Source organism: Canis lupus, chromosome 17 (assembly GCF_048164855.1).
Source record: "Canis lupus baileyi chromosome 17, mCanLup2.hap1, whole genome shotgun sequence".
NCBI classification, from domain to species: Eukaryota; Metazoa; Chordata; class Mammalia; order Carnivora; family Canidae; genus Canis; species Canis lupus.
Genome location: NC_132854.1, coordinates 58,599,903 through 58,621,418, shown reverse-complemented (window position 1 = coordinate 58,621,418; position 21,516 = coordinate 58,599,903). Strand labels below are relative to the sequence as shown.

Sequence of the window (21,516 nt, the reverse complement as noted above, 5' to 3'; positions counted from 1 at the left end):
GTATACATGGTAACTCCTATAAATCAGGCAAGAAGAAATAGGTATTACTCACCCTTCCCTCCCAAAAAATGGGCAAAAATTTTGAGCAGGCATTTCACCAAAGAGGATATAGAAATGGTCAATAGACGTATGAAGTCATGCTCAACCTTAGTAGTTACAAGATAAATGCAAAGTAAAATCATGGAAAGACAGCTCTATATACTAATTAAAGGGCTAAAATTTTAACAACTGATAATACCAAGTACTGATAAGGATGCAGAGCAATGGATTCACATACACTTCCCGTAAAAATATAATGTGATATGCCCCGTTAGAAAAGTCTTAAGCAGCATCTACCAAAATTAAACATATGTATACTCTTAACTTCAGCACGGGAATTAGCAATCCCACTACTGGCTATCTATCTAACAGAAATGCCTACATACAACCTTTAAGATGTTGGATATTGGTACAAAAATGTTCATTCAGAGATATTTACAGTAGACCCAAGCTGGAAACAGCCCCGGTGCTCTCAATAACGCAATGGACCAAAAATTTTGATATATTCATGAAACAAATACTACACAGCCATGAAAATAACAATTTCCTGCCACAGACAACATGGATAAATCTCAATAAAAACATAATGTCAAGCCACAAAAGCCAGAAATAAAAGGGTTAGGAGGAATTATGGATAACTGATGATATTTCTTTAAAATGGCAGATTTATTCAGGCTTCATATGTCTTCTATAAATTTTGATAATTTATGTTTCTTTAAAAATTATTTATATTTTCAACTTTATTGCGATAAGATTAATTATAGTAACCTCTTAAGGTTTTTTAAAGTTGCTATTACAGCTGAAATTTCCATCTGATTTTTCTCTTCCGTATAGAGAAAATTCCTGTGAGATTTTTTGAGCATCCAGATACTGTTTGTCAAGCAAATGCTTTCACAGGGCATGCTTGTTATTTCATTCAAACTCATATTGATGTGAAAGTAGTAAGCCCACATGTCAGCCATGTTTTCACTGTAAATGAAATTGAAGAAAAAAAAAGGGATTTATGGACCAAGTCCTAAAGCAAGCAACTAGCCAGTGGCAGGTACAGAAAAAGATGGAGATGAGTCAGTGTGACAAATGCAAAGAAGCCTAGGGCCTTCTCAGCAATCCTATAACCTCTGCATGAAAGTCAGAGAGCATTCTTTCACAGATACAGAGCCCTACCCATCTCAACAGCAGCACTGGATCATATTAACATGCACAAATGCCTTCAACATGCTGTAGAAAGAAATAATTTTCTATCTAGGGTTCTATACCCAGAAAAGCTATCAATCACCCTTAAGAGGACAATAAAAATATTTTAGACAGGCAAGGTCTCAAAAAATTTACTTCCCATGTACCTTTCCTTGGGTATTTACTAGAGCAAATGCTCTGCTAAAACCAGAAAGTAAACCCTGAAAGAGAAAGACATAGAATCCAGAAAACTGAAGATCTCACACAAGAGGGAGGTGAAGGGTGTTTGTGGCAAGATGGCCAATGGAGAGCACAAGTAGAGAGTGCTGTGTAGGAGGCCTGGAGAGCGACCGGTCCAGACTGAAGTAGATCAGAAAGTTCAGGGACATATGTCTTCAAGAACTTGAAGTTTGTACAATATCTAAGTGAGTTTTAAAATATAAGCTCGATGTAACTATGAGGGAGTTTGGGTTGAATTTGCGATTACTCGCAGAGAATTAAGCAAAATTAAAACATGATCATTATAAAATTCAGGGAAAAGAAAACAGAAAGGAAAGGTAATTATAACATGCATCATAGCTCAACTGAGAATAATGTTTATGTCATCAAATTAATACTGATCACTGATCTGAACAAAATTATGGTGTAACTACACAGGGAAAAGAGACGGATGAGAAATTTATATCTTGTGATCGAAGCAATACCTAAAGCTGCAACATATAATATTTAGAGATATTGAAGTAAATAACCAAAGCATTAGTTAAAAACATTTTTAAAGTAGCTGCCTTTGGGGAGTTGGGAAAAAAGGGTGTTAGGATGACTATTTTTTATAAGATTTTATTTATTTATTCATGAGAGACACAGAGAGAGAGGCAGAGACACAGGCAGAGGGAGAAGTAGGCTCCTAGGGGGGAGCCCAATATGGGACTCGATCTCAGGACCCCAGGGTCACGTCCTGAGCCGAAGGCAGACGCTCCACCGCTGAGCCACCCAGGCATCCCAGGATGACTATTTTTATGACAAGTCTTGTGGAACCACTTGACTGTACCAATAAGCATGTTAAATTATGATAAACATAGAAACTAAAAAGTCAACTATGAAAAAAATTTGAATTTTATGTGATCTTGGACAAAATAACTTAAACTTTTTGGACAAAATATGTAAAATAAAGGGATAGAATAGGTAATCTTTGGACAATCTTGGTCCCCAAAATCTAGGTGTGAAACTCTAGTTTGTTTTTTTTTTTTGAAACTCTAGTTTTATTTTATTTTATTTTATTTGAAACTCTAGTTTTAATTTCAAGGCTCAATCAGATCCCAGGAGATGGAGTCCAAATTTTAGAATTAGGAAGGGATAATAACTGAGTCTCTCAGTTTCCAAAGAGGAAATCCAGAGAAGCCAAGCGATGTGCTAACAGGGATCAGCTCATTAGGGGCTGAGAGCACCTTGGGATACGGGTGTCCAGCTCTTGATCCAAATATTCTTTTTATTTTCCCACAGTGCCAGCAAGAGAGGGCTTTGTGAAAGAGAGAGACAAAACCATCTAAATCTACATAAAACCAGTTCTGAGATATTATTTCTTGTGGTTAAGCCAAAAAAAAAAGTGGTTTGATTGAACTTCTCCCGCCCACCCCCACCCCACCCCTCCCACCTCTTTCTTGATGGGGTTGTGCACCTAACTGTAATTACAGCAAAGGTGACAGGCAAGGAAAGTACATCTCTGATGCAGAGGTGAGTCCCCTTCCCCATACAGAGATCGTGCCGGTGCCTATTTCACCGTGTGTCACCAAACCTTCCTTGTGGGCATCAGTAATTTTCCAGACTTACATCCACCCCGAGTGTGAGGTTGAATCCATGCTGGGGGGATTACAGAGCCGCGAAGTCCGCACGCAGTATCACAGGTGACACAGCCTGTGCCCTGAGCCTCCTTGCTCCCTCCCATCTGCCCGCTGGCCTGCAAGCAAATGCAAGGGGGAAATCTAAGACCAGTTACTAAGGAAACAAAACAGGTGCTCGCGTGAGTCATCCTCTCTTTGGAGGGAATCTGGGTAAATTTTCTAGGGTGGAAGCCTCGGTGGTGATTAATTCACTTTTGACATCCATTTCAATGCACAAGGGCTGAAGAATTAACTTCAGGTTAAACCTCCCTTTTCCCACGATACGGCGGGTGGGAGCAGAAAGTGACTGCCTGCAGCTGGGTGTGGGGTTGCAGGGGAACCCCTGCAGTCAGTCCTCGTGGGGAAGAGAGGAGAGAGGCCCGAGCTTCTGAATGAAGAGCCGGCTGCCTGTGGGCTGAGGAAAAGCGTGGGTGACACATCAATCGTTTGGCCCAGTAAGGGCTGGAAAAGGGGCCGGATGTTCAAGTGATACTGTCGTGTGCTAAACCCTATAGAAAACAGCGAGTCCCACCCAGGCAGTGAACCTTGATGAGATAAGGAGGAGACGAGAGGAAGGCAACTGAGCTTTGACCTGCACTGGGGAGGCAGCAGCATAATGGAAACAGCAGGGGGTGGCCCATCGCATGGGTGTTGATTGCAACCCCACCAACACCACCCAATCGCTCTGGGCCCTTCACCTTTGCAAACATCAATAATCCGCGAACAATGCCTCCCTCCCAAGGTTGTGGTGGGGACACACATGTAGCAAGCACTTAAGAGACGTTGGGATTTTCTGTTCCCTTATCCTATACCCTATAAACACAAGTTTAGGGAGAAGCAGGACCGGAAAGGAACTCGGGGTGTGCGAAGAAATCCCAGCCCCTCTAAAAGGAGTGCAAAGGTCTTCTTCCAGCTTGTGCTTGAACACCTCCAGTGACAGGGAATTTCCACCTCTAGGAGGGACTCCTCTTATCTTCTGATAAATATTTCAGTAAGTCCTTTACTGATGTTTCTTAGTTTGAGCCCCTTGAGCCCCACAGATGAACCAGGCTAATCGTGCCCACAGGAAACCCAGCACTCGTTTCCTTGTGATGTGTTGGGTTCCGAACACCGTACGCCACTTTCCTTCACCGTCCCGATGGCTGTTCCTCTAGGGGTTCATCGCAGAGACCATGAGCCGCCGCCCCAAGCCCATTCCGGGTGTCCTTGGCCACTACCAAGTGGCAGTTGAGCGAACGGGGTGTCTGGTGGGTGGCCTCTCCCAGCCTTTCATGCGGTTGGGTGGGGACAGGCCGGCTGAGAGCCGAAGTGACAGGAATGGGTGGCCCGTGCTTGGCCCACACCTGAGGACAGTGGACGTGTCTCTCGCGTGCCCCTTGTCTGTCCCCCCAACTGCAACCTGGTCAGAGTGGTGACCCTTTCCACCCTGTGGGAGATGATGACGCCCTGATGGAAGATGAGGGCCCCTGGTTCTGTGTACGACCACGTGGAACAATCCAGCTGGGACTGTGACGTGGGGGAGAAGCAAGCTGCTTTGTGGTTTTTAAGCCACACTCATTGCATCACAAGGCTGGGCTTACATGAACCAATACACGTGCTCTTTTTTTTTTTAACATTTTATTTGTTTATTCCTGAAAGACACAGAGAGAAAGGCAGAGACGTAGGCAGAGGGAGCAGCAGGCTCCAGGCAGGGAGCCCGATGCGGCACTAGATCCCAGGATCCCAGGATCACGCTCTGAGCCAGGGGCAGGTGCTCAACCGCTGAGCCTCCCAGGTGTCCCAACACAGGTGCTTCCTGAGAAACGGGTCCAGGGCTCAGGTTGTGTCGTGGTTTCACTAGCGCAGGACGCTTGCCCCTCTTGTATCAGATGTCACTGTAGGTTGTAAACGGAGCCTGACACTCATTAATTCTCATGTGGTCACATCATATCGATTACAATAAGCTAAGACCCTAAAACTTTCCCCCTGTGTTGCTGCCGACCCACCTGGCCTCCAACCCGTTCCTGCAGACTCCGTTTCTGGGTACAGGGGAGATTCTTGATACGTGTCCTTACTCACCATCAGCTTGGTGGATATAATCTATCATTCCAGGTGGCCAGGGTCCTTGCGCCTCCTGGTTTGTCATCCATCCTCTTGCTTCCATCTGTCAACGTCCACTGATCTGTATTTTTGAGCACCACCCCAGCTATAGCTTTAATGTGATACAATTTCTTATTTTGATACTGGCATTAGGGAAAAAAACCATCATATATATTTACATAAATTAATACATATACATTATATAATAACATGATATAAATATTCATATTTATGTAAATATAAACACCATATATATATATATATTTTTTTTTTTTTTTTCCTGAGGGCATGGTTGGCTGCCCCGAGTGCAGGACACACCTGCAGCTGCCCTCCGGCCAGGCGTTGCTGGAGTGCGAGACCTAGCACCACCACGCCAGGTGTCAAACCCTGTCCACCCACAGGCTCGTAGCGCTGGTCTCTAAACGGAAAAGGGGCCCCGCCGTTTGGCTTCTCAGAGCATGAGTTCCCCTGTTCCCTCTCAGGTGTGGACAGCCACCTGCACACAGGAACACGCAAACAGATGTGTCACCGTTTTGATTATCCGTCACCTGTAAGGGGATATGCAGACGTGCCGGACGGATGAAGGCTGAATGGGGCAACGTCATTCTGGAACGAAAAGCCCGGTTGTCGCTCCTGGTCACTGTTCAGGATCAGAACACACGGACTGGATACGAATAGTTGGACGCTGATTGGTTTTCGCGGGAGTGAGGGGGCTGGGGACACCTGCAGGATCAGAGCTGGCACCAGCTCTGCAGGATCAGAGCTGGCACCAGCTCTTGCTTTTCTGGATGTTTCTACTGCCAGAGGCAGGGGCAGGGCTGACGAACGCCTGGGCCTTGGACCGGGACCTGCTCAGCGGCCCGTCCTGGGCTCTGTGCGTCCGCGGCCTTCCTGGCTTCTGCTCCCCTTGGCTCCAGCATCACCTCGTGGACTCCGGGCTTATTAGGAAAGTTCCAGCTGGCTGTGCCCAGGGGTCCAGTGCCCCGTGGACCTCGGCCGGCGGCCTCGGGAAGGAGATCAAAAGCTTGCCGGGCCACCCACGACACCGTGGCCTGTGTCTTGAATCCCGTTTGCAGTGGATTCTGCATCACCAAAGTTGGGCATGACCGCCGGGGGTGCTGGAGGGACCTGGCAAGTTCCTGCGGAGCCAGGACGGAGTCAGCCGTGCCCGGAGGAGGGCCGGGGTCCCACAGGGCCTTGCCTCCAACGCCTGCTTTCCTGCTACAACCTCTCCTAGCTTCTTGGCCTTGCTTGGCCTCCGAGAAGGAACTTCTTAATTGACCAAGGGTGAACACTGGAAAGTTCTTTCCATCTTAGCACCTCTCCCGTGTTGACCTGCCGAGCTTCCGGATGCACGTTGTTCTGCAGCCTTACTAGCATCGGATGGAAAATAGCATCTCCCTGTGCCTTCCGTCGGAGCCGTGTCCTTGCTCATGGGCCCAGCTTCTCTGCCAGCCTGCTTCGCCACACGGTCCCCATCCGGTCCCCACCCGGTCCCCACATGCTTTCTCACGGGGCAGGACCACCACGGGCCCCGCAAACAGGGAGCAGAACGTGTCCTTTTGCAAAGTCTTCCTTCCTGATGATGTACATATTCAATCTGGTCCCCTTTTCGCCTTCCCTGTCTCAGGCCGAGGCACTCGCAGGGGCTTTTGCAGCTCACGGATGACTTCTCCAGCCACGGCCAGTCCCCTGAGAAGCCCGTCGGAGGCGCGCCCCCTTTCCGTGACGGTAGTTCTCTCTCTCTCTAGCGTTCCTTTTTGGTTCTTTGCACGAACATCAAGGTACCAAATGTCCATAGCTCTTCTGGGCTGTGCCTGTCTTTGCAAAGCTCTCCTAAATTCAGGTTTATTGTGCCGCTCACATACTGCATAAGTTGGTATTTGCAGCAGTGAGTTCCATCCCTTTTCTCCTGGTAGATTACCTTTAGATCCCTAGGGGGAAAAATCATTAGCATCTTCAAGCAACATATTTTAGCAACATCAAAACTATTTCTAGATATTCCTGGAAAGGTAAGAATGACAGGTTTATGAAAACACGATGGACAGAGTAGAAGAAACTGCTGTAAATAGGTCTTTAGGAAGGTGGTCGCGAGGCCCGGGCCAGGGCAAGCATTCTAGAGCCTGTGGTTAGGTCTCAGTCCCTCCGTGAGCCTATGCCTCTGGACCATGAGCTTTCCCAGCATTTCTCAGGGTTTCTTTTCTTTCTTTCTTTCTTTTTTTTTTCCTCCCTTCTTACGTGGGACAGGATGGCCAGAGTGACCTGGAGTCAGTTGTTTGCTTTCCTCCAGTCACTTGGGCTCTGCTAATAGACCCCAGCAGGGCAGGGGCTCCAGGTAACCGGTTCCCCAGGAAGGCAGGCCTACTCAAGAGGAGCCGTCATTCAAAATGGTTCCTTCTCCCCTCCTGCTGCCCAAAATACGAAGGGATTTTTTTTTTCTCTCCCTCTAACACTTGGGAACCTGGTTGAGCTCTTGGTGGTAAATCTCACACTCTTTGCAGGCCCGTGGTGATTGATGTAGGGAGGAGATTGCTCAGGACTGGGCCCCCCTGGCATTTTTAACTCTCAGAATTGTCACTGATGGGGGTCCAGCTTTTCCTACCCTGGCATCCTACCCTGCTCATGAATCTGTATTCTGTTTTCTGTTTCTTCGATCTTAAGGGTCGCAGTTTGCCCCATGTCTTCCCCTTTCTCTAGGGATCCAAGGAGAGCTGCTGATTTCTCCGTCTGTTCAGCTTAGTACTTGTTGTTAGCACTGAGGGATGACTCCCAAGCTCTTACATGCAGAACCAGAAACACAAAGTCCTCCTATTATGAGTTTTTAATGAGTTTGGGAGCCCAGCTAGTTGTGTGACTCATAAACCTAGAATCTCATCCCTGCATCAACTACTGGGCCTTGTTGACATTTATCTCCTAAGTATCCTGTGACCCTGTTCACTTTATCTCCCCTTATCTCCAGGCTGGCCCAAGCCTCCATCACCTCCCACCTCCTCCACTGTCCCCGACTGAGGGCCCCCTGTGACTGTTCCACACCCTGAATGAAATTTCAGAACAAAAATCTCCATATTACTAATCCTCTTTCGAAACCCTGTGGTCAACAAGAACCAGGCCTTTGCCACTGGAAAGCCCCTAAACAGACATAAACAGAAATTTCCCAGGTTCTGAAAAAAAAAAAAAAAAAAAGACACAGAAAATTCTTAAACACAGTCCAGCAAGAATTGCATCACTCCAAACTGGGATTTTAGGCCTGTGAGATGAGGGTGGCTGAGTGCGAAGAATCATTGCCTTACCATGGGTGGGCAAATAACTACTGGAAACCCCATGCTTCAGGCCTTTCACATTTAAAGGACTGGCCACTCTCACAAGCTGCCGGCCACAATTGACACCTTGAGACCCATGATGACCTGGGAGGTAGCTTTTGTCCATGCTGGGTTTTTTTCCCTTTTTTAAAAAATATTTTATTTATTTATTCATGAGAGACACAGAGAGAGAGGCAGAGACACAGGCAGAGGGAGAAGCAGGCTCCCTGTGGGGAGCCTGATGTGGGACTCGATCCCAGAACCCCGGGGTCACACCTTGAGCCGAAGACAGACACTCCACTGCTGAGCCACCCAGGTGTCCCTGTCCATGCTGTTCTTATACTCATTTTGATGCTTCAAAAAGCTTGTGAGCAGCACTGATTGGCGCCCACAGGTTTCATTTTCCCCGTCCTCAAGTCTGGGGTTGCTCTTCTGGTTCCAGGGTTTACCTTAACAGCGACTTCCCATAGTTCTTATAAGAAGACAGACTCCTTAGTGTGGCTCCTGTCCCGCTCTGTCTGGTTCTTTGGATTTGCCCCCAATACTCCCTCCTGCCTCAAAGCCGTTCCCTTAGCCTGGGATGCTCTTCCCAGCTTAGTCCCTTCCACTCATCTTTCAGACCTCAGCTCAAGCACTGTTTCTTCAGAGAAGACCTTCCTGACCCGTCTAGTGGATCATTCCCGTCCATACAGCATTTTGCATTTCTTCCCGACCCTGGCCATCATTGTAGTTTGGATTATCTGTGCAACTCTTTGATTACTATCTGTGGTCCACGAGAGCCGGGGCGATGTCTGGCTTTGCTTACGACTGCTCCCCCTGTACCTCGCCTGGTGCTCGGTTGTAGTAGGGACCTGGTAAATGTAATGAATGAACGAACGAAAGCTCTCATGTTTGATTATAAAGAGGAATCTTCATGCAACTGACATTTCTTCTCTTTCTGGATGGGCTTCGGCAGTTTGTCAACAAGTACTTGTCGAACTTGTGTGAGGCGGAGAGTACGGTTGTCTGTTTTTATATATTTTAATGGTCCCGTGGTATTAGGTATGTGAATGCTGTGTTGTGATCTCAAGGAAGAACACTAAGGCACAGCAGAGAGGGGCTGATCTTATTCATCTTCTTTATGAAACATGTTGAAGATAAGTAACCAGAGACCAACACCAAAGGGATGAAATCACCTCCGAAAATAACACAGAAGACAAGTAAGTGATGTAGCTCAGAATTCTGGAAGGAAAGTTATCAACCGCTTCCTCTTCCTTCGGTGACTTTTACATTTTTAAGGCTTTCTCTGTTCTAGACAAGCGCAGTCTGACCTGGTGACTCAGCACAGGTAGTTCCGAGTCAGCATCACGTAATAGATCGCAGGCAGCCAGCGGGAGCGGGGCGGGGGTAAGTGTCTGTCTCCGGGAGGAGGGGAGAGGAGCCCCGGGGAGGGCCAGCCTCTGCAGGCCTGTAGCATAAGGCAAACGAAGCAAGGGTCCCCCTCCTATTCTGCAGGCTGATGCTGCTCTAGACAGATGCCCCTGATTTCACCACTCATCTGTGTGGACTGCGTTTCATTTACTGAATGGTTGTGCAACAGGAAAAGTGATTCAAGGGGAATTAGGCAGCAGGCTTGTTTACCGAATGTTAACTTTGGTCCAAACACCGAATCACTGATGGGTGCCATGTGCAACAATGGGATCTCGGCTGGCACAGCAGGCATGGTGCGGATGGACCTCGAGGAGGGCTCCTGGGAAGGAGGTTTGGCCGGGACAGAAGAGCCAGGGGCCTTTCCTGATGGTCGCTGGAGCCATAGTGAATAAGAACTCGCTTTATAAGTATCTGACGGTTGTTGTATGGTATGTGCGTCTCACTGGAGAAATGTCATGCATCTTAAGAACATTTTTGTGGAGAACACACTGTTGTTTTGCCGACTGCTAAACCAGAAGGTTAAGAAGAAAAAAACACTGTTATTTATCCCAGATGTCCATGGGAAACCCAATGTACTAAACTGGGGAGCCTATTCAGTGCCTGGACAAGCAATGTCTCACTTGGACTTGCTCTACAGGGGATGGTAATAGGATGGGTCTTTACACTTCCCATTCATTAAATGTTTTGCCGATTGTGAAATTAATTTTAAAAATAGTGGGAAAAGAAAAACCAAACTCAAATCTGTCATCCATTCAAACCCTCGTGGGGGGCATGGAACCTGCTTAAAAACATTAAAAAAAAAAAACCCAAGTCATCAATGATTCAGCCTAAGATTAATGCCCTTTCAAAAGATGTGGATTAAAAGGTAGGCCAAGGAGAGTGGGGGGTTTGTGAGATACCATAGAAATGTGGGGTTGTGAGAATTTTAATATCAAAAGGATCCGTTGTAGATTCTGAAACACACAATAACAGGTAGAAAATGGTCCGTTGTTGCTTTTGGCCATCCACCATCGAGCCCTTTTGTAGCATTCCGGTTTCATAGGAGGAACTTGTCCTTCCCCGACGTGTGTCGTCCTGATGGCACAGGGAGCGTGTGCTTTTCTCTAAGGAAACTGAAAGGAATCCATCCTTGCCCCTGCGGGGTGGCACATGATTGGGGCTTAACCAATCGGACTCACTGCGTCAGGAGCTGGAATACTGGCAAGAGCTTAAAGAACTGGAGCACTGGGCCATTATTGTTGGTTGACCAGTAGTGCGGCTGTGGTTCTTACTGTATCCCATCTTCTGGGTTCCCTTGGTTCCTGTGGGTTTTAATGGTTTCATGCCTCCAGCCTCCTGTGGATCCTCTGAGCCCTCATGTCCTCCCAACAAATAAATGCCTTTGGCTTAAGGGAGCCAGAGCTGGTGACCACTACACAAAAGGTAAATTAATGTGGTGTGAAATGAGAAAGTACTCAAGGGCACAGCCTCGGGAAAAGGCAGGGCTTGGGAAATCCTGGGCCAGAGTCAGAGGATGTTTCTGGGGGCAGGATTCCAGGAGGCTGAGAGAAATGAGAGATGTGGGACTTTCCAGGTTCTGAGGTAGACTCGAGAATCAGAATCATTCCCTCCCCCTACTGCAGTGATGAAGGACATGGAGGAAAGCAGTACCACCATGGCAGCAATTCAGAAATGACTTCAGGTTTCTCATAGTGGAATTTTAATATGAAAGATCAGACACATGGTGTTGAGAAGAAAAAAGCGAGCAAGGGGAGTCGAGGCACCACGGAGACAGGCCAACACAGAAAGCACTACCTCACCCCTGGCTGGAGGGACGAAAGGAGGAGGTGGTACTTGGGGAGGGGGTTTCTGGCCCGCAGAGGGTAGGACCGGCGGGAGTAGGAATTGCAGAGGAGACCCAGTGACTCCTAGAGGTACAGAATCCGTGGCACAGAGAGGCTAAGACATACACTGGCTTCTCCATCCCTCCTGCCCTCCAGGCTCCTACTCCGCCCACAGGCTGGACCTCACTGGGGACTGGGTGATGGGAGTCTGGAAAAGGCAGGAGGAATACATATAAGAGCAAATGGGCAGTGACTCCACTGAGCCCACATGAGGCAACAGAGCCGGGAAAGACAGTATGATGGTCAAGGGCAAGATCTGAGGGGGAATCAGATGGCATGACCGTACCCACAGCTATCTGGACCAGATCTGTCCTATCAGGCACCTAATTTGTTGCTGTAACAAATGATCACATGTGTATTGGCTGAAAACAGCACAAATCTATTCTCTTCCAGTTCTGGGGGTCGGAGGTCTACAATCAGCTTCACTGGGCTAAAGGCAGGATGCCATGAAGGCTGGCTTGCTTTGGAGGCTTTGAGGGAGAACCCATTTCCTGGCCCTTTTCAGCTTGTAGAGGCCGCCTGCATTCATTGGCTTGTGGCCCCATCCTCAAAGCACTCCAGACTCTTGCTTCCATCATCATTTCTCTTCTGACTCTTCACCTCTGCCTCCTTGTTAGAGGGACTCCTTGTACTTACCTTGGGCCCATCTGGAGAATCTAGGATAATGTCTCCATGTCAAGACCCTTGATGTCATCATATCTGGCCAGTCTGTCTTTCCATATAAGGCAACATATTCACAAGTCCCAGGGACCAGGACATGGACATCTTCAGGGGCCACCGTTCAGCCTACGGCGTGGTGAATGCTCAGAGCTGAGTCAGGCTGCAAGGTGTTGCATGGGGCTGGGAGTGGGCAGGTCATTTACAGCTTGTGTCCCCAAATCCGATTTTCTCCTAGTAAAATCGGACATGTTGCACATTGCGTGTGTGCTGCGCTGCTGCGGAATTGGTATCACGGAACAGAAGGAAACTGGAATGGGACTCTCAGGGGGAGGTAGAAACATTCCCCCTGATGCCTGTAAACTGAGTCAACCTGTCCAGCATTGGTGACAAAATCCACATACGAGCCCACACCCTTTTCTGCGTTCCCTCTTGTCTCTAGAAGAGCTGGGAGTTGTCAAGACACAGCATGGACAAGGCGTGAGAGGAATGCAAAATCCAGCTGGATTTTACTGAAAATCCAGGAAGCATGGTGGTCTGCAGACATGAAGGATAATAAAAGAATCTAAAATTCAGTGAGGTACAAAATAAATAGCTTAGCCCGGATAAAGCGTTGAAAGCTTGAGATCCCAGGATGAAAGAATTACATAAAGCACAACCTTAAACCAGGAGCAACTCACCCTATCTGAAGGGTACGGGATTCGGGATTCTTTATTGTCATAGAGATTATCTCCAGAAGGCCCGGTCTGTCCTTCAGTGACTCAGAGAGAATCCCTTCGGATTTACTCATCGCCCAGGCCTGCATGCTGGCCTCAGATCTCTGATCAATAAGCAATCTCAGGCTGCCTGAGATAATGATCCTATTGTGGTCACTGTCAAGGCAATAACCTCGACTCGCCTCAGATAGGAAACTCCTAAGTAAGAAGAATCGAAGATGGAGATGATGAAGTATGACAAACGCGTAGGGCTAATGCGTGTGTGTTAAGGAGACACACATTTCGTGAGCACTTGATAGCAAAAATGTGTGTCATGTCTTAGAGAATTTAGTAGGTTAGAGACGCTGACAGATCAGTCTCATGCGTTCACTCTGAGATGTGCAATTGATTTCAGGCTTGTCATTGAAGCAAAAAAAAAAAAAAAGAAAGAAAGAAAGAAAAGCATAGGAAAAAAGGCTTAGCCTGTAAACGGTTTTATACTATTTACAAGAACTGAGAATTTTGATTTATGAGATTTTCCCAAGTACCTAAGTGCTTGAAGGAAGTCTTACTTCTTCTGGTTGTGAGACTGCCCACTCAGGCGTGTGGAGGCCTTAAAAAGACCTTGAATGCACTATTTTTATTAATGAAGTTTAAATGTTAGAAGGATCGGCTTAAGTTTGTAAATGGGATTCAGTGTTACAGACCCATAGCGGGTTCAATAGGAGCACATCAGAGAGCCGCCAAAGGCCTCCTTGTTTTTATTTCATAAGATGTCTCAGACCTAACAGCCTGGTACGATTTTTTCTTTTTTTTTTCTGGTACGATTTTTAAGTGAAACCTCAAGCCTTAACGCAAACAGTATCTCAAACTTGTTATGTAATCAACTAGTTTAATTTTAAACTCGATACCTATAATAAATAGTATTTTCTCCACCCCCCCACCCCCCCACCCCCCCACCCCCGGTCTGGCCCTACCAGATGGCAGAATACTGACATTGACAGCTCACAAACCTATACGTGTGGAAGCTCCAGGCTGGATTAGGCTGGAGCTGCCCCTGGCAGGAAGCAATTTAGTAGGATTACACGGGTGGAGGTTTGGAGAAGGCTGCCCAAAGCATGACTTTTCGTGTGGGAGATTTTTGACACGCTGCAATCATCTCTCTTGTACTCCTAAGCCCGTCCTTCATCCTTAGCGTGGTCACCGCCCCAGCAAGTTGTCCTGGAGCTGCCTCCCCAAACGATTTGCTTCACTGGTTTTCTGGCAGCTTCCAAACTTCATGCAGATCCCCGCCCCCCCAACATCATCACTTCCCCTTGGACCGACCTCATCATGCCTCCTCCCCTCTCTGTGGTTTAGGAATGGTTGCTTGTTTCGGTTTTCCCATGAAGACCCCGGTGTAGACATGGACTCACTTTCACATCTATTTCTTGAGTCTCGTAGCCTTGCTTCCTTGCGCTTGTTAAACAGTCAGGCCTTTTTGTCCCCAGCCTCCTGTCCGGGTCCTGACGTTTTGCTTTGTTTTCGGATCCGTCTCTTGGGAAGTACTTTCTGAGGTTGTGCGCTGATGACACGAGGGGGACGCGAACTGCAGATTGTGCTGCAGAGCTCTCGAGGATTGCATCCGCATGTAGGGGGGTGCCAGGGGAGCGGGCTTCAGGGACAGACTCTCTTCTAATTTTTGAGGCAGCAGGGAAACACAAATCTGGACTAAAATAGCAGAAGGGAGCTGAAAGGCATCCTATTACCTGAGCATTCGGGCAGCGAACCCATCAACCCCAGACAGTCCCGCCAACCCCATTTTCCAGGTCACCTGTCTCATCACTTCGCTGTGGGACTCAGGACAATTTATTGCCTGTCTGCAGTCGCTCTGTGTTTATGTTTTTCAGAGCGTGTGCTGAAAAGCTCTAATTCAGCTCATTTTGCTTAGTTCCTCATACGTGCATTTGTCTTACCTTCTCCCGCCTTGATTATTTTGCAGGAGAGAACCTCCTCTGACTTTAGAGTCCCGTGATAGGCACGTTGTAGCTGGCCACCTCACTCGAAATTGATACAAAATATGCAACTGGGGAAAGAATGATTAGGTCTTAAATGCATTTGCTTCATCCTACTTCTCCAGCTGGGGAAATTAATCCGCATCATTTCGATGCACTTGAGATACCCTCACGTATGTTCTAGTACATCCCCGAATGAACTGCTTTTTCAAAAAGAGAGTTTTTGTTTACCTATGGGACTTGCATAGTTCAAGAGCCAAACTAACAAAATGATCATGCCAAGTACCTAGGAGGATGTCTTCTTTGGGAAAGCCGTGTACTTCCTATATGAAATGTAAGCATTACAACCAGTAAATAATTTGCAGTCTTAAGAATAATTTGCAGACAATGAAGGGAATCTGTATTTTAAAATATTCTTCTCAAACCTAAGATTTTCCTCAACCTCAGATTATTAGATGTGGCAAAGACTGGGTAACTTTTCAATAAAATTCACGTTCTCTTCTTCCTTGGCTACATTTCCTAGTCCCTTTGTATCTAAGTGGGGTCACATGACTAGTGGCAATTGAGGGGCAATAATGCGTGTCACCCCCAGATAGGCGGTTAAGAGTTGGGTGTCTTTTTGGTAGAGCACGGGACTCTTGATTTCAGGGTTGTGAGTTTGAGCTCCATGTTGGAGGGAGAGTTGACTTAAAAAAAAAAAGAAGATTTGGGGTGTCTTTGCTATACACTCTCTTTTCTTCAACAGCAGGGTGATCATAGAGGATCCAGTGTAGACTCCGGAGCTCTCCCGAGATGCAGAAACACTAGCTTGGAGGAGCCTGGGTGCCTGAGTGACTGTGTGGAGCAGCACTTGCTGCTGACATTCGCTGGGTGTCATGTGAACAATGAAGACGTCTATTGCATTAAAGCCACCAAGATTTTGGGGTCATTACTGCAGTGAACCTACCCTTTAAGACATTGGATAGGCATGAACACCTGCTCAAAAAAATGATTTTTGAATGCTGATCAACTGGCTGCCAACTCTAGGCATCCCAGTGATAAAAACCAAAATAAAACAGAAAATAAATGTTGATGAGGATGTGGTGATATTGGAACCCTTGTGCAGTGTTGGTAGGAATGTAAAATGCTGCGGCCACTGTTGGTAGCCGTAGAGAGGCTCCTCAAAAAATTAAATATAGAAATACCATATGATCCATCAATTCCATTTCTGGGTATATACTCAAAAGAATTGAAAGCAGAGATTCAAACTGATAGTCGTGCACCGACGTTCATAACAGCATTTTTCACAATAGCCAAAAAGTGGAAATGATCCAACTGTCGCTCCGTGGATGAATGGACAAACAAAATGTGGAATATGCATACGGTGGAAGATTAGAAGGAAGGACATTCTGGCACATGCTACAAATGGGTGAATCTTGAAGTCATTATTCTAAGTGAAATAAGCCAGTCACAAAAGGACAAATATTGTATGATTCTGCTCATATGAGATAACTAGGATAGGGAAATTCATAGAGACAGAAGAAAATAGAATGGTCGCTGCTGGGTTGGGGGGGCGAAAGAATGGGAGGGGTAACTGATTGATGAGTACGGAGTTACAGGTTGTGAAGATAAGAAGAGTTATGGATGGTGGTGATGGCTGCACAGTAATGTGAATGTACTTAAGTACATTAATGCCCCTGAAATGTGTACTTAAAAATGATTAAAATGGTACATTTTGCCATGTAAAAAAAAATGTATCTTCCTAATACGCTCAAACCAAGTTGTTTTCTACTGAATATCAATCAATGGATCAGTGGGGGGCGAAAGAACCTAAGATCAATTTAATTTTTCTCTTTGATAGAGGATGAATCATGGGGGAAAACAGAATAGTAGGAGGCATTTACATTTATATTACTAAGACTTTTAGTTTCATATTAGTTGCCAAGAGTTGGCTTGATTGCACGTTTCTGGTTTTGATACAATGACATCATTTATCTGTTCAAAGTTCTCTCTGGTTTTATCTTCTTATCCTTTATCCCCTTTGGCCTTGACGCCCCACCTCTGTGTTTGGCATATGTACTTTAATAAGCATCTTTGAAATATATACATATGTACTGTGTGTATCTATAAGCACAAATATGTATCATGTATTTAATATGTATGTGTGCTTTCAGTTTATACAATTGGCTTTATGCTCTAACTCTTGTTCTGTTTAACTTATTTTTTACTCAACATTATTTTTTAAAAGCCCTATCCGTGTTCTTTTGTGTACCTCCGGTGTATTGGTTCTGACTCCTGTACAGTTTTCCAAAATGAGCTTCAATCATATCCTATTTGTTTATTCCCCTAGGAACGGGCAGCTACTTTGCCTCCCACCTCCCTCCGGCAATAAAATGCTGTGATGAGCTGCTTTGTTTCTGTGACCCTAGGATCTGTGGATACTTCTCTCTGGTTTTATACGCAGGAGTGAGTGTGCACATTCTGAATTCATTAGGTTCTGCCCAATTTTTCTCCACAATGGTTGCAATGGTCTGAGGCCTCCACTAGCGGTGCCTGAAAAAATCCATTTCCCCACCTTCTTACCAACACTGACTATTATCCAATTCTTAACTTTTTGCCTGCCAACCTATGCATAGGATAAAGGAGTATTTTATTTCAATTTGCATTCCTCTGATTACTAGTGAGGTTGAACATCTTATCCATATTCTGATTTTCCCTGTTACACATTGCTCATTCATATTATGTACACTTTTTTTTCTGTTAGGATCTTAATCTTTTTTCTTTTTTCTTATTAATTGGCAAAAATTTCTTGGAATACTAGTCTTCTGGCCTCTGACATTGCAAATATTTTCACCCAATGTTTTACTCAATTGTTAAGGTTTTCTATTGTGCTATTTCTTGAGCAGAAATCCTTAATTTTGATGTAGTCCAATGCATAATTTTTACCTTATGCTTAATACTTTTAAAGTCTTACATGGGAATCTATTCATACTCCAAGGTCACAGATGTGCAGCCTCTGACACTTTTTCTATTTATGTTTTTAAGCCATCTGGAGCGTTTCTTTGTGTAGGGGAGAGGCAAAGATCAACTCTATTTTTCTCCATATGTGAAAAAGGCCAGAATTTCCCATAGCATTTTCCATACAAGACTAATTACGTGAGACATTAAGTGGGTAATAGGAAAAAAAAAAGAGTTCTATGGTTAAAGAAATTTGGGATTAATCTGATTAAACATATTTCCACCCTACAGATCTTTTCAGAGTCTTTAACGTGCTAAGATACATTTTGAATCCTCAGGAAGGGTCCATAGGAGCCCATGGACCAAATGAGGCCCAAAGTCCGTTTTGGTACAGCCTGCAAGCTAAGGATATTCCTTACATTTTTTAAGGGTGGTGAAGAAGAAGGAGAAGAAGCAGAAGGAGAGGAGAAGGGGAAAGGGAAGAGGAGGAGGAGGAAATTGTGGAGAAGGAGTGACAGGGACCCCAGGTGGCCCACCAAGCCTAAAATATTTCCCATTTGGCCCTCTACAGAAAGAGTTTGCCAATCCCTAATGCACAGTGTGCAAAGTACCCAAAATACATGATCCCTGCACCCTCTGGTAGAGGCCGGCATCCGGGCCTCAGGATTCTCCCAACCGGTACTGGGAGGCCCTGGGCTGGGCCGATCAACACGGTACCGACACAAGCAAAAGCTCTGGCAACGTCCCAAGTAATGTAATGTTGTGGAGCCATAAAATTATAAAAGATCTGATTGATTTTATTGGTCATTCAGTCCCAACCTTCTACCCAATGTTGATCCAATCAAGAAAGATATCTGACTTTTTTCATTTGCGCTCCTACGGAGGGGAAACGCTCCAGAAGCGGCCCAGGATTGCATTTGTCCCTCCCTGCCGCCCCCCCCCCCCCCGACGCTGCACTGTATCCATGCTCCTGCCCCAGCCCACGCTCTTGAAACTCTAAATTCCACTTTTATTTTTCCATGGGCAGCAATGTTGCTGAAAATACTTCATTGATAATCTTTGTATTTCACAGCCTGGCTGTTGTGTTTTTGTTTTTGTTTTTAAAGATTTTTATTTATTTATTTATTCATGAGAGACACAGAGAGAGGCAGAGACCCAGGCAGAGGGAGAAGCAGGCTCCGTGCAAGGAGCCTGATGCGGGACTCGATCCAGGGACCCCGGGGTCACACCCTGAGCCAAAGGCAGACGCTCAACTGCTGAGCCACCCGGGTGCCTATTTTTATGTTTTTTCTGAAACTGTTTCTTAAAGGATCTAAGATCATTTCCTTTCTATTTTTAAGTACACTTTGAAAGAGGTTGAAGACATGGTTGCTATGTGCGTTTCTAATAGCTGCAGAGGAATGGGGGGGGGGGGACTAGGGTAAGGAGGATAAAAACCACCCACCAGTGTGTAACGTGCACAAGTTATAAAAATGTTTATCCTGTTGATGGAGTCCATATTAAAATATTAAATTCCTCTTTTTTTTAAGATTTTATTTATTTATTCATGACAGACACAGAGAGAGGCAGAGACACAGGCAGAGGGGAAGGCAGGTTCCCCTCAGGGAGCCCGATGTGGGACTTGATCCCAAACCTGGGATCAAGGCCTGAGCCAAAGGCAGGCTCTCAACTGCTGTGCCACCCAGGCGTCCCTATTAAAATCCTCTTAAGAGGGAAGTCTGGGAAGAGATACGGGGAATTTAGAAAGGTCTCCTCAAATCGTGGCCAAAATAATTAGGTGGCTCAAAGGGAGTGTGAGGGCACTTTGAGCATGAGCTACCCGTGTTTGCGCAGGGCGGGGCGTGCAAAGGGAGAGACAGAAACTTTACGGAGGAGAAAACTGGCCAGCGTTACCGTCACCAGGTGGTCGGGCTAACGATTCCTGGCCTGTCCTGTGGCTGTCCCCGCCCCGATTATGGTACACTGGGAAAGGTGCTTCGCCTCCGTGGCCCTCTTTCCACAGGTCTACAGCCACAGTTCATCATCAGAGAAGCAACAGACCCACTGGCCGGCGGGAAATGCTCCGAAATACCTGACCAGCATCTCTGGACACCGTCAAGGTCAAGGTGATGACAAACTAAAGACACACAGACACTGTCAGCGGAAGACTAGAAGGTACTAAAGAAGCAGAGAGAGGGCGCCTGGGTGAGGGGGTCCCCGCGGGACTTTCAGGGCTACTTCTGCGACTTCCCTGCAAACCCGAAATGGTTCTAAAGCAGAAAGTTTATCTAAAACGCGGGGCGCGGATGGGGGGCAGAGTCACCCGTGGCCAGGGAGTCGCGGGGTGCACAGGGGGTGCCCGGGAGGCCAGGCAGCAGGGACTAGGAAGGGAGCAGGTGCAAAGGGCCGCAGCGCTGGTGGGGAGCTGGGTGCCTGCAGGCGGGGAGCCCACAGTGAGCCCACGGGCTGCAGCCGGCGACCTCCCCGCGCGGGGTCAAGGCGGCTGAGCCCACACCGGTGGGGCTCCCGGGTGGGGCACCCCCGGGCTCGGTGGAAAAGGCAACGCCCTTCATCGGCCGGAGGACGGAGCTGCGGTTGGTCGCTCCCCGCGGCCGCCGGCTCCGCATCTGCAGGCGGGAGGTGCCCGCGTGGATGACAAGACGGGCCCACGCGCTGGGGCCAGCGCTCCTCTGCGGAGACCGGCTCAGGGTGGGCCTCGGGATGGAGGAGCCGGGGCGGCAACGGCCCCGAGCGCCCGCGTGGACCCCCTCGGAGGGCCCGCGTGAACCCCCTGCAACAGCCCTAGTGGACACCTTCAGAGGGCCCGCGTGGACCCCCTCCGAGAGCCTGCGTGGACTCCTCTGAGAGTCCACGTGAACCCCTCAGGGCTCCCGCGTGGACCCCCTGCAACAGCCCTAGTGGACCCCTCCGAGCGCCCGCGTGGACCCCCTGCAACAGCCCTAGTGGACCCCCTCCAAGGGCCCGCGTGGACTCCTCCGAGCACCCGCGTGGACCCCTCTGAGGGCCCACGTGGACCCCCTGCAACAGCCCTAGTGGACCCCCTCCAAGGGCCCGTGTGGACCCCCTCCGAGAGCCTGCGTGGACTCCTCCGAAGGCCCGAGAGGACCCGCTTGGACGCCCCGTGGACCACCTCCGAGGCCCTGCGTGGACCCACCTCCCTCCGAGGGCCCACGGGGACCCCCTCGGGGTGAAGGAAGGCCAGGCCAGGCCAGGCCCGGGGCTGCCAGCGGCCACCCCCTGTGGGATCACCCTCACTCCAGCTTCCTGAAGCCAGATCCATGGCTCTGTGGTTTGAAAAATGCTTTTGAAGCCCCGGGCTGTGGCTGCTTGTGAAAAATCAATGACCGTACAGGGCTTTCCCACTTAGCTCCTCATTTTTACATTCTTAGGTCAAGCTGGTGAATGTAACACTCGGAAAAATGATAGGCCTCCCTGCTCCGAGCCGTGAGAAATTCCGGGAGAAATACGGTGCC

At 47.5% G+C, this 21,516-nt stretch overlaps 1 long non-coding RNA gene across 1 annotated transcript; it reads left to right on the top strand.

Moving 5' to 3' along the window:
* Positions 1–5,443: 5,443 nt before the first annotated feature.
* Positions 5,444–16,176, top strand: LOC140608197 (uncharacterized). The gene is made up of 2 exons (XR_012010207.1): positions 5,444–6,899; positions 15,852–16,176. It is a non-coding gene; the product is annotated as an uncharacterized lncRNA (long non-coding RNA).
* The last annotated feature ends 5,340 nt before the right edge of the window (positions 16,177–21,516 follow it).